We start from the raw sequence: 12,512 nt of genomic DNA on the forward strand, positions 1-12,512 counted from the left end.
CCACCCTTTTGGGGAATTTGTAAAGTGACATGACATACTGTCAAGTATGGTGACCCATTCTCAGAATTCATGCTATGTATTTAACCCATCCAAAGTGAAACAAACAGCATGAACACACACACACACACACCCGGAGCAGTGGGCAGCCATTTACAATTTGGCCTGACACACACAAAAAAAAAAAAAAATTAAATAAGACATTCTAATTTAAATATGAATTTATTTTTTTATTTTGATAATTCTAAATTACCATGTTGCATTACATCGGAAACTAAGAAAATCACTCCCAGAAAATATTTGTAAATGTGTAACAACTGCTTCTACTCACTTTCTCCAGCACCACGTTTAAAGTAACTATGCAATAAATAAGTGGTCTAAAAAGAGTTTCTATCTAACTACAAATGTACATCTTCCTGAAGTACACCAGTCCTGTTCAAGCTCAATTGCTCCAGTAGCTTGTTTGGAGGAACGGTGGCAAAAAAAAGTTGTCCATATACATAAGGAACTCCAAGTGCATTTAGTTTAACTTTTCTTTCTTTTTCAAGGTCATTATCTCAAAGTTTGTTGTTGATCTGTGCCTTGGATTGCAACCTCTGTCCATTTAGATTTAGAAGGATCTCCTGCATGTGCATTTGAGCTCTGGGGAGTAGCTCAGGTTCAAACAACATATCAGTCCAAATAACAGAGAACAAGCCTGCACAATGCGACTCAAGTCACTGAGGACTTCCACACCTTCAATTAGGAGACCAGTGTCCTGTGGGTCATCATCAGGCAGTGCTCCCTCCTTCAGTATAACATACACTCCCTTCAGTTTGCTCCATGGTACTTTGTGACTCTGTCTGAATCTTGTGGGACGAAATACATGAAAGATTACAAACAAGAATTTACTCAAATATTTATTACAAGAATTGCACACTTACACACTCACTGGCCAATATATAATGTACATCTCAATTCAATAGGAGAGCTCTGCTTTGAATTCTACATTTACAAAGTTATAATTTTTCAGTTTTAAAACTTGAAATTGTCAGAAAAGTGATAATTATACTATGTGTTAATTACGGAGGTCACAGTGGGTGCTGGAGTTTTGTTGCAGTGCATTATATTATTTCATTTTATTTGGCTTAAACCATGCACAGCAATAAAAAAAGCATGCATGTACAGTGTTGGGGAAAACAGTTTAAAAACCCAAGGAGCAGGTGGTGTCGTAATGAAGACCAGGAGTCAGAGATGAGTTCAATTAATAATAATAATTTTACTTAAGGAAATAGTTTGCAGTTTCATAGGCAGAAGTCAGCGTCAATACCCTCGCAGGAGTTCGTAAGCTGAACTGCCGTATAATACAAAATCAGTCATAGTTATACTCCAGACAGAAGACTTCAAATGCGTCAAAGCACTGGTCAGCAACGATCTGATTGGTTCCAAAACCTAGATAAACTTAGACAATCTTCACATATGGTCATATACATCTTCAGAATATCTCCAGTGATTATAGCAGGCGTCAGCACAGTTGAAGAAGGCACCTCATCCTAAGTCTGGAATCCAGCAATGTTGGTCTCATCACTTTATGGACACACACACATACACCAACTCAGCCCTTATCTGCTCATTCCCAAGGTTTTCTTGCACTGGCAAGTCTTCTTATCACTACGGTTGGTTACACACAAAAGGCAGGCTGACATTAATCTTGAAGAATAAGAATACAGGAAAAGAACAGAGTTCTTAATATCTAATGTCCGTTGAGACATGTTAGGAGACAGCATGTCTCTCCCATGGCACATAGAAGAGGCCCCCCCTGGTCCTTTTTAGCTGACCTGGTGACCCTAGGAAAAAGGATACTCACACACATGTCCATGACATGTAAAACCCGACAGTTCTAGGAAGAAATAATATGTTTCTAAGTAAGCATGCATCAATCTATAGTTATATAGATGGCTTTCTTCATTCAATCACATCATACAACAATCTTGGAGGTTAAATACTGATCAAACACTTGATTAATAATCACACAATATTAATGAGATAATATATTCTGAAGAAAGGATATAATCAGCGTCAGAATCTCCATCCTCTCCTTCAACAGTTTTCTGATCCCGTTTATTAAAAAAATAAACTTTTGCAAAGTAGGCCACAAAGAGCTTTAACAATATGTAAAAAAAGATTGGTTTAGTTCATCAATTCACATAAGTAGTTTGTCATAATGTACCATCAGTTTCCTATAAATGAACACCTTGTCCAGCTGAGTTATTTTACAAAGTTGTGTTCTATCATGTCACATGTTGTTGTGGCAAATAGGAAGAAACACGGCCCAAGTACAGAATATATGGCTTTTTAAAATTGCATTTTCTCATCAACTCACCAAATATGCCTTCACTAGTTTTTCAGGGTCTTCATTCAAGTGGGTGCACAGAGACTTGATCACACAGGCCCTTCTGGTATGTATAGTGTCATCCTGTGGGGTGAGGACAAGATTAACTCAAACTTCAGTGGTGGCACAGCTTAGGAGTACTGTACTACATTGTTCTTTCCACCTGCAAGGAGTATGACTATGAAAGCCATTTATCAATACGAACCTTGGAGATGGCAACCATGATCGATGTGATTCTCTTTTTTTTTCCCTGATTGCCTGCCTTTTTTACCGAAGATCTCCACCTATCATGTTGAGTACCAGTCAAGCTCAGCGAAGAACATGGTACAGTAGGAATTTGCAAGAACTCCCCTGTAAAAAAAAAAATGAACAAAACATTTGTTAACTCTTATACTCATAACAAGGATGAAAATACAAAAAGCTGTTTTAACATTTTTTTATCAACAATGAGAGAGCTAAGGCATGATATACAGCACCATTTAAATATGGTCTACTCTTTTTTTTTATTATTATTATTAAAAGTATAAGAGCTAACGTGAGTTTTCAGTCCTGCTCATGTCTTAAATGTGCATGGACAATTTAAATATACACAAACAATGATTGCTGATTCCAAAATAATGGTTTAGTTTATAGTTTTTAGTTTACAGTGTTCCTGTAGCTCAACTGGTAGAGCACTGCGCTAGCAAGCAAGCGCAAGGTTGGGCGTTCGATTCCCTGGGAACACATGATATGTAAAAATTGATAGCCTGAATGCACTGTAAGTCGCTTTGGATAAAAGCGTCTGCTAAATGCATACATTTAATTTTTAATTTAATGATAATAGTAATTTGTACCTTCAACTCTCCTTTGCAATACACTGCCTGAACAGCCACTTGTTACTAAAAGAGAAAGAAAAGGAAAGTACATTAATCAAGGATTGTTAGTTATACATTACTATATATGAATGTTAAGAAAAACTACTAACCATGTAATAAAGATGAGGTTCACAGCAGAAGAGCATTGGGGACAGATTTATAATTTGATGTAGCCCATTTCTTTTCTTTTGTAAGAAACATTTCCGCTGTGAAAAAAAGAAACGTATAAGAGTTCTCCTGAAAAACTGCAACAGATTTAATCTAATGTGTATGCGAAGACTGCATGTGCATCATACAATTTACTTGACAATTTTTGCATAATGTATTCAATAAGCTGGGTAGCCTTATGTGGCATTTTGAAACTATGTTTGAAAAGACAGAAATGTCTAGTTATCGAATGTTTGAAGTCATATTTTGCCGATATACACAAACACAAGGGACAAGCTAATGTTATTTAATTTAGCTAATAACAACAACAGACTCCCCTTTGCCACATTAAACTTAATATTGAAAGAAAGTCCAATAAACGATATCTGAAAAGAGTGATGAGACGTGCACAGTGCGCTAATGTTACATTAACTTACAGAAAAAAAAGGGTAACTTACATGGTGTGTTCGACTCTGCATTCACTTTATCTCCCATTTTCCCCTCCCATTGTTGGGGTAACGTAGAGTTTAGTTTTAACGTAGTTAATACAAGCGTAGCAAGCGGATATACTAATGATAAGGTGAAACTTATCGATGAAGAAACCGTATTTAACCAAACACATGTGCGTCTAGTCTGGGGAAATAAGTCTGCTTAGGAACATCGCCACAGTGTCAAATGAAATAACTCATGTCTAAAACTCCACGGTACTACTTGCAAACAGGTACTTACCCTTAATTTCAAGGATTAGCCGCATCAATTCAAACCGCTGCATGATGACGTGTTCACGAGCTTTCCGCCTCAATTCTGAGCATGCGCAGTGACTCACCAGAGAGAGTTGTTGAAATGAATCGCATCGGTCTCATTGAATCAACAAGTGCTGATCTAATTCATTTGATTGTTTCTTAATTTAGTTACAAATAACAAGAATGAATCATGTAACAGATGTAAACTCGATATATTCTTATTAATCGGACATATTTGTATTTTGCAAATCAAACAAGTGGCTACCCTGCTAACACACGACGTAACAGTTACGTAACGTACTGGTAATTTTTGGTAATTCCATGACTTACCAATTGGCAACGTAACTACGACGTCGCATGCCCGTAATTTTATTACCATCACATTACCAACTCACAACGTCGTCAGTACGTCCTGCCGACGTGACCAGATAACCAAGAACGTCCCAGATAGGTCCTCTATTCGTAATATATTGGTAACTTCATGACTTACTGGCAACGTAACTACAACGTCGTATGCACGTAATATCATTACCATATTTTGTGTACGTTTTTTATATGCTCTTTGAGTATAGAGCTATTTAAAAAGTGCAATTAAACTTCAGACACAAGATTAAACGTTCCTTAAAGATAAAATATGTTTTTTTTCACCAAGTCAGAATGGACATGCTTTTAATATATAGTGACGTGACATACACGCACGCGCTCGCTTCCACAACTGACGCACCGCGCGCACAGACAAGAAAAGAGTTGTGAAACTCTCGTAAGGAGTTATAACGTGAAATAATGACACAAACTGGCTACACCATCTCATCTGCAGCAGAGACTGTCGTATCAGAAGGACAGCGCGTTTGTTTGAGGCACTTTTCACTTCAACTGTGTCTGACAGGAGAATTAGCTTTCTGAGGGGAGTCTTACAATTTATAATAAATAAGTAGGTTGATAAAATGTATAAAACAAAGTAAAAACAAAAGTCTAACGTCGCCAAAACCTTTTTTTATTATTTTATTGTTTTTATTAGCCTTCTAACCGTTGAGTTACCATGGCAACCGCGTACACATCAGCTGCTGGAGAGGAGAGGACTCGTCTGACATTTTCTCTGTTTCTCGTCAGTTATACCAAAGAAAAGGCCAACAACTGGGACAGATTGGTTAAGTAACACGTTAATATTATCCTCAGTCTACTTTAAGTACTTTTTGTTAATATTTATACCTCTGTGATTATGGTATTTTTCCTGAAATGTCTGCTATCAAGTATTACGCTAGCATAGAAACATAATTAACGTTATAGCATATTAGATTTGAGCTCTTATTAATGAAAGTTTGGGCTTTTAATTACATCTTATGCGTAAAGGATCGGTTTTGACTGCTTTGTAAATGTTTTTGATGGTAATTTGTCAATAGATAAATGAAGTAATGTTAAGATAATTAATTTAACCTAAAAGTCTGCAATGTAGAGTCTATCAGTGACGTCACTTGCGGTCTAAAATTGGCTGAAACTATTTCAAACCACTATTTCAAGCTTGTTCTGATTTTTCATTGTAAACAAATATTGATTAAAAAAAATTGTACAGTGATTTCAGGAGTGTCTTAAAAACCCTCTAAAACAGAGAGGACGTTCCAAGAAAATGTCTAATGGGAGCTGCGGACAGACATAGAAAACACAGGTGATCCGAGAAAGCTTATTAAATAACTTCATATTTATTTTTTTACAATATATCATCATGCATCTGTAAAATCTAAACATGTGAATTCTGGTATCTTAAGATATTTTTGTATTTTTTCAATATTACTATTTTTTCTTTTCTGCATTTCCCCTATTCTCTAGTTTGTTTATTGCTAATAAGGAGCTGGAGGCCGTGAAGAAACAGATCCACGATATCGTGGAGAAGCAGGCCCAGCTGAGCGAGTGGAGAGCTGTGCTGGAAATATTCAGGGGTTGATGCTCATAAGTCCAGGGTAAGTATACAGCTAACCCTCCTACCACCTCTACTCTGTGTGGTTCTCAGCAAAGGCCCGGTGTACCCAGAACGTGATCTTCCCAGATGTCCTTCACCCTATTTCACAGTGTAAGACATGAACCAGGCCCTGGGCGACGACCTCTCTCCATCCGCCGCCTCCGGTCTTCAGGATCTCCACCAGAACCCGATTCGCTCCACTTCGCGAGACAGAACACGACGCTGTGATCATTGGAGACTCCATCATCCGGCACGTTCGTGCTATGTTAGCTGAAGGTAAAGTCCACACTCACTGTTTCCCTGGTGCTAATGTTCTTGATATTTCTGCACAGATTCCCGTGATCCTGAAGGGTGAGGGGAGCATCGGAGCGGACGTGCTTCACGCAAGGGTTAACGACACCATGCTGCGGCAGACGGAGACACTGAAGAGAGACTTCAGGAGCCATCGTGTCAGGACCACTTCCCACGTATAGATGAGGACATGAAAAGTTCAGCAGACGTTTAGCTTTAAACTAATGGTTATTGTCATGGTGTAAAGAACAGAAACTGCTTTTTGTTAATAATTGGAATCTTTTCTGGGAGCGTCCTAGGCTTTTTAGATCTCCTGTTGGACAACATCTCCAGGACACTTCGCTCCATATGACTAGTAAGCCAATTCTCAAATAACTTCTATGGTGACTTTTGTTCTACACGCTCAAATAGAAGTAGTACTTGTGCTGTCCAATCAATAAAGATTGTGTTTGTTCCAGTGTTAATTTTGACAGGCATTTTTGATTTAGCATTAGTCTAAACTCCACCAAACTACTGTTATAAGCATGAGCCTCGTCAGACTGGTCGTGGCGGAGGTGTTGCAACAATATACAGTGATATTCTCAATGTTACCCAGAAAACAGGATACAGGTTTAACTCATTTGAAATACTTCAGCTTAATGTTAGGCTGTCGGACATGCAAAAGAAATCTAATGTATCTCTTGCTCTGGCTACTAGGGGTGTGACGAGACATTTGTATTTCAGGGCAGTTTGTGAAGACAGATAATCAAGAGAAGTCAGTTCCAGATCCACCTTCCACACCAGACCTCTCTCTCACGAGGATTGCTGTCTACTAGCATATTGTGTTCTCTTCAGACTTCGGCGGATGCAGATATTACTCAGGGACACGAACACTTGAATATTGCAAGAATAGAGAAAGTAAGAATTAAGATTTTAGAATTTAATGTTAATTGCTTAAATATATATATATATATATATATATATATATATATATATATATATATATATATATATTTAGATATATTTTTGTGGCAGTGTGAACTGGCCATAATGCTGTATGATAGGTGTGAAATTCATTAAACTTGATTTGCTATAATACATCTGTTCATAAGCTATTGCATATTATTTTCAATGAATTATTTATAGTGGTTTGGTTAAGGGTGTGATTAGCTGAAGTATTATTGTGGGAGCTTGTGATTAGTTGATGAATGTGTGCATTGTTAATGATAATATTTAAATGCAATGTGCTGAGTGCTTACTAAGACTTGCATGTTTGTGCATAATGTTTTGACCCTGGATGCTTACAGACGTGTATAGATATTTAAATATATGGAAATGTATTTATTATTAATATATCTCAATCTATGTGCTTCTGTATGGGCTGAATGCTTTCATTCATATTTCGCTGTATATCCTGTTTTTATTAATAATCTGGGTGTATTACTGTTCATATTTGCTTGTTAATAAATTAACTGAATTCATTTCGAGTATGTATTCATCATTCACAGCTGCTGAAACAGCCTTTAAATTAGTTTGGGCATATGAGGACATAAATTAGGTTCAAGTACTGCATGTCCGCCCATAGAATAATTATAAAAAAATGACCAACTGATTACCAGCACACGACCACCGATCCGCGACGTTGCCACGACGTCGCAGTTACTTACTGGCAACGTCACAAAGTTACGTTGTGGCGACGTATACGCACCTTTCACTTTTCCGGTTGCCACGACGTAACTAGTTACGTCGCCACGACGAAACTTTGGTCACCAGATTACGTTGCAGTTACGTAACAGTTACGTAATGTTGTTAGCAGGGTAGTTGACTTTTTTGTTCTTCTCACTTTTCCCATCACGTCACATTAGAATTTATATTCAATAAAAATGAAAAAATGTTCGAAAAATGGAAGTAAAGTGCCTAACGAGATACAACTATTTATAATTTTAATAAATATAATCATTTACAATCTGTTATTATTGCATCCTGTTAATGTATAACAATACTGAGGTGTAAATGTATCTGCAGTATAAAATATAACTAGCATCTAATTATTATTTACACTTAGCCTGTTGCAAAGAACTACTACTTTTACATGATAAATAGAATATATCACGATTTTCACTGTACATTTTTTCTATAAATAGCATCTAGAGCTACTTGCACTTAGCCTACTGTAATTAGGATCTATCGCTAAGAATGTGTGTTAATTCCACTTAGTGTAAATCTTACTCTATTGGCAGATCATTTGTAAAATAAGAAAATTGCACTTAAAATATTATTATTTTATATATATTTTTTGCCCATGAGATACCATAAAAATGATTAGCTATTAGTTCATTAATCTAATGTTCTGCCAGTTTTCACCTGTGATATTATAACACTGAGAAGAATTAAATTTGTATGAGTCTGAAGAATGCAGACGGCTTTTTGGCGGGAGCTGTTGCCATGGTGAATCGTAATGTCTGCGCTCCATTGATAATGGCTTTTTCTAGTTGTGGTGCACACGCTTAACTCAGAGTCAGTCAATTTTGAGTTGATTAAACCAAATCATTTAAGCTGTTCTGTAACCGAAAACTCAGAGTTTCTCATCTCAGGGTAAGTCAACTCAGAGTTCAAGTTTAAACTCAGAGTTGGCTGAACGTCCTTAGTGAAACGGCCCCTGATCTAGGCTTTTATTGTCATTCAAGTGTTGCCATAAAAGACTTTTAAATGCACTTCATCTTCTTCAGCACACGATGGCAGTAGAAGAAAGTAGAAATATGAAATGTTAGTAAGTGGGATATGATCTCTGTCTTGCATTGTAATGTACAAATTGTGCAAAAAAAAAATAAAATAAAATAAAATAAAATAAAACCAGTAAATACGTTTACAGTTAAATAGAAACATATATATTTCATATATTTAATCTGTTCTAAACTTTTGGTCCATCATCATCATCATCAAAAAAAATAAAATAAAAATAAATAACACCACATAGGCCTATTTCAGATTTCAATAAACAGAACAACCATTTTCACTGAGGAATAAGGATGAGGAAGTGGGTAATTTTGTGCAAAAGCAAACAATACAAGATAAAGTTAACAATAATATTGTCAATCAGAATAAAAGTGATCAAAGAAGTAAAGTGATAATTAAATTTTTTTTCCACATATCAGCTCAGTGGTTTTCAATCCTGGTCCTGGAGAACCCCAGCACTGCAGGATTTTGGTGTCTCTCTTATCTGACACACACACATCTGAGGTCTTGGAGTCTTCACAGTTGAGCTGATGAGTTGAATCAGGTCTGTTTGAATAGGGAGACATATCAGATATGCAGTGTTGGGGGTTCTCTATAGAATTACAATTGGTTTATTAATAATGAACGAAACTTTATAAAACTGAACGTAATTTTTTTAGAAACTGGCGTCTGTACTTCCCTGCCAGAGAGCACCTGTCCATCAAAAGCTCACTATCCAATCAGAGTAGATCACTGTTAACCCCGCCCCCACGAGAGGTTTGTGTCAAAACACCAAATGAAAATCTGTGAAGCGTAAGTGAAATCTGTGGCAATGAATTCAGATTCTGCTATTAGCAAAACACGAATCTTTGAAAAACATTAACAAAGAATGTTTCATATTTGAATAGCCTGTTAAATTTGTGCGACTGAGTTAATTTTTTCATTTTGATTGTGTTTTTCTTCTTTTGTAATGGCATATTTTTGATAGTTTCTGAAAAAGTTACATTCAGTTTTATAAAGTTTCATTAATTATTATTGAAACAAATGTAATTCCATAGTTCTCCAGGACCCGGATTGGGAACCACTGTCCTAAAGGACTGAAAAATCAGAGTGAAGAGCGATTTTCATATTCAGTCATAAGAAAGAGATACAGCAGCTTCATCAGGAGAGAGAAAGAGAAAGAGAAAGAGACCGAGTATGAGCTCTGCATTTATCCCATCCACACACACTCACACACACACACACACACACACACACTCGGGGGTTCTGGGGTTAGGAGCCTTGCTCAAGGGTCTCACATCAGTCGTGGTGCAGAGCGCTGAACAGTCACTTCTCTCACCTTCAATCCCTGGTAAGAAATAAAAATATAATTTAATGAAATATTTACAGCTTCATATGTTGCTTAAAAATACATTTATTTAATCGAACTACACATTGTTTTGAACAGCTTTCAAAGAAGAAGAAGCCCTGTGTCTCCAGATATGTAATAACAACATCAACCAGCAGAGGAGATCATGGACCTGGGCCCGGTTTTTCAAAAGTAATCCAGTAGGATTTTGGATAATGGATTGGATCAAATCTTGAAAATGTGTTTTTCAAAAGAAAAAACGCATTACATAATCGGATTAGATCACGTAATCCAATCTTGGTTTTGATCCGGATGAAACCTTTAGTTTGGGTTTTTTTAGAACTTTTTTGTAGGATTTGGATCACTTTGATCCAAAAATTCTGGATTAAACTGATCCCATCAGAAGGGTGGATTCAGCGTGGATTTCATGGCAGAAATGCAATGAAAACTTTAAAAATGTATCAAATAATACTATATTTGGATCATGCAGTATCTTACAAGATATCCTATTTATTCATAAGGTTTAAATTTTATTTGTTCATCCGTCAGGCTACAGTGATTAGGTAGGCTTAAACGTATTCAGCCTTTCAGTATAGGCCTACACCAAAGTAGAAAGAGTTTGGCCTCATAAAATAATCCCCCAAACAGCTGTCAAAATTGACCAAAAACAATACATTTTATTCTGTCACTAATTGATATATATATTCATCACAATCGAAAATATTGAAAATATTCTTTTTTATTTTTATTTTTTTAAACATCTATACTTGATACTTGTTATAAATATCCTCAATGTACAGTGTTGGTGTTGTAGGTCTCAGATGAGCGGACTGCTGGAAGAGGATGGGGTGGGGTTTTGCTTGTTTTTTTTTTTAAATGTGTGGGATTTCATTTCAAATAAAAAATAATTTATATTGACCCCAACTGGCTTGTTGCTCTTTACATATCTATAGTTCTACATTGTGATTTCCTATCCTGTTTGAGCACTGGTTATCCAGATTTGGTGATCCTGAAAAGTTCCTATCCAGATCAGATTGATCCAATCCGATGTTGCTTTAAAAAACTGGATCCAAAAGTAAGCTGGATTACGTGATCACGGATCGCAAAAAAAAGGATTACTAAATCCGGATCAATTTTATCCGGATTAAACCTTTTGAAAAACCGGGCCCTGGAGAGAAGAGATAAAACAACACACACCATGAGACATGATCATTCAAGAAATGTCCTTCAGATATTATACATCATCTCAAAACAGAGGATTTAATAACCTTCACTATGAGTTCAGTGAGGAAACTGCTATATAACAAGTCTGCTGATATTTCCTCATCAAACACAGATCACTGAATAATACACTCAGATTTTCACAGGAGCTTCTAGTGATGATGATCAGATCAAATCTGGATTAAAATCAAAAACAGGATCAGCTGGTGATCACAGAACTCTATTTAAACTATTTAAACAGTTATCGATGTTCAAGGCCTTGGATACTGTCCAATAATATTGTTTCTCCATGTTCAGTCACTAGTTGGCGCTCGAGCAGGTCTTTAGGAGAGATGTACTGTCTGTACACCAGTAAACTGGAGAAGGGTATTCCTGCACAACCAGAGGCTACAGTTACAGGACCGCAATTCTGTGACCGCAGCTTTAGGACCCTAGTATTTTTGTGACAGCGCCACCTACTGTACTGAATCAACACTAATTAAAGATGGGCTACGTGGACAGCAACCAGACATTGAGTTTCGATATTTAATTAAGTTTTATTTTATAAAGTTTAAACGGTGCAAAGTTTACATAGTGAGAACTGCTACCTATGAATTAATAATTAATTCCCACCAAATTAAGAATTTGTGAGCTAGTTTTATTAATTACTACGACGTTAATTCGTGGCCATGATTTCATAAATCCTTGTAGAGTTTTAATGACGAAGTATTATAAGTGAATCTAGCCTGCACATTAATTAAACTTATCAGATGACAAGAGCATGGTTGTTGTAAGGTTTGTAAGATTTACCTGCAGCTTTTAATGTATTAGTGTGAATACTGGCTTAATAGTCGTTGTTTTACCATATTTAGGTATAAAATATCTTTCATAATTAAACTGCACTGACTGCCTA

At 36.4% G+C, this 12,512-nt stretch overlaps 2 long non-coding RNA genes across 4 annotated transcripts; one reads left to right on the forward strand and one right to left on the reverse strand.

Moving 5' to 3' along the window:
• Nucleotides 1-220: 220 nt before the first annotated feature.
• LOC113092910 (uncharacterized) lies at nucleotides 221-4,066 on the reverse strand. 2 transcript variants are annotated; one of them, XR_003287660.1, is made up of 6 exons: nucleotides 3,828-4,066; nucleotides 3,333-3,428; nucleotides 3,202-3,246; nucleotides 2,574-2,714; nucleotides 2,360-2,452; nucleotides 221-845 (listed from the first exon to the last, which is right to left on the reverse strand). It is a non-coding gene; the product is annotated as an uncharacterized LOC113092910 (long non-coding RNA). The 2 variants fall into 2 exon arrangements; XR_003287659.1 differs by having other exon boundaries at nucleotides 2,574-2,719.
• Nucleotides 4,067-4,897: 831 nt separating this feature from the next.
• Nucleotides 4,898-7,255, forward strand: LOC113092908 (uncharacterized). 2 transcript variants are annotated; one of them, XR_003287657.1, is made up of 5 exons: nucleotides 4,898-5,259; nucleotides 5,683-5,775; nucleotides 5,937-6,067; nucleotides 6,177-6,712; nucleotides 7,081-7,255. It is a non-coding gene; the product is annotated as an uncharacterized LOC113092908 (long non-coding RNA). The 2 variants fall into 2 exon arrangements; XR_003287656.1 differs by having other exon boundaries at nucleotides 4,899-5,259; nucleotides 5,956-6,067.
• Nucleotides 7,256-12,512: the final 5,257 nt, after the last annotated feature.

The sequence above is a fragment of the Carassius auratus genome, unplaced genomic scaffold (assembly GCF_003368295.1).
Source record: "Carassius auratus strain Wakin unplaced genomic scaffold, ASM336829v1 scaf_tig00214737, whole genome shotgun sequence".
NCBI lineage: Eukaryota > Metazoa > Chordata > Actinopteri > Cypriniformes > Cyprinidae > Carassius > Carassius auratus.